General features: G+C 43.5%; 1 long non-coding RNA gene across 1 annotated transcript; it reads right to left on the reverse strand.

Moving 5' to 3' along the window:
- Window positions 1-256: 256 nt before the first annotated feature.
- On the reverse strand, window positions 257-1254 carry LOC104956282 (uncharacterized). Its single transcript, XR_799530.1, has 3 exons — window positions 1172-1254; window positions 704-846; window positions 257-306 (listed from the first exon to the last, which is right to left on the reverse strand). It is a non-coding gene; the product is annotated as an uncharacterized lncRNA (long non-coding RNA).

The raw sequence follows: 1254 nt of genomic DNA on the forward strand, positions 1-1254 counted from the left end.
TACGTAGGCACGTTGTGCCTCTTTTCTCTGGAAGTTTTTCCTTGTACGATGTGAGGGTCTAAGGACAGAGGGTGTCGTATTGTCATACTGATATTCTGTACAAATTGTGAAGTCCACTGAGACAAATGTGACATTTGTGACATTGGGCTATATAAATTAACATTGATTGATTGATTGATTAATTAATGGATGTGTTCAAGGACACTGGTCATCATATAGATATTAAGATGACATGAGAGAAGACAGACGATACTCACTGATCTCTGGTCAGGTTCAGGGGACGAGCCCTTATCTGCAATTCTTCTCCTATAACAAATAAAGGCCAGACACTTGAAGGGGGTCCACATCACATAATTCACCACACTAAACATTTTGAGTAAAGCCATTAGTCCAAATATAATCACGGTAGAGTGTGAAATCAGGTAAGGTCCTTATTGAGAGGGTGTTGGTTACATACTGTGACTGTAACCTCTGCATGAATAATGCTGACATCTGCAGTCCTTTTACAATAATAATAATAAATGCTATTTGTATAGCGCTTTTCCTGGTGCTCAAAGCGCTCATTATTCTTCTTATAAGTCTTTTATTTTTACCTCCTCTTCTTGACATTTCCGAAATACACCAGTAACATTGAGATAAAATATGATGTTTGTTATTAAAGGTTCATCATGTGGAATCAGCAGTTTTTGGGAAGTGACCCTACCTCCTGGCCAACAAGGCGCTCATCTCCTCCATGAGCCCGCCTCCTCCAGACAGAGGGCCGTTGCCTCTGACTTCAGATTTGGCCCCTGCGGGCCCTCCAGCCCCCGACATGGCTGCGGCCAAAGAAGTGCCTGCATCATCACTCTAAAGGGTACAAACACACACAAAAAGTTCTTTACAGAGGGAAGTATCAGCCCTGATGGCCTTGTTATGTTTATTTTATATCAGAAAAGTAAAAAATAATGAAAATTGTATGGTTGATTTCAGTTTTTGTTGACAGAACTGCATGCAAAGTCCTCTGAGATGAGATGCGACAGAAGTTGATGCTGTGTGCATGAAGATGAAGTGTGTGTATCTGAGCTGCAGAAGACACACAGACATGATGTATGTCTAGCTGCTCGCCTGAACACTCATCATGTGACGTTTGCAGAGCTGTGAGAGTGGGAACAAGCAACCAATCAGAGCTCACCCTCTGCACTTTGCGCAGCTTGGCTCCAGCGAGGGCGGCGGCCAGGCCTGAGATGGGACGCTCCTCTGCAGGAGAGAACAGGC

Source organism: Notothenia coriiceps, unplaced genomic scaffold (genome assembly GCF_000735185.1).
Source record: "Notothenia coriiceps isolate Sejong01 unplaced genomic scaffold, NC01 NC01_scaffold00025772, whole genome shotgun sequence".
Lineage (NCBI taxonomy): Eukaryota > Metazoa > Chordata > Actinopteri > Perciformes > Nototheniidae > Notothenia > Notothenia coriiceps.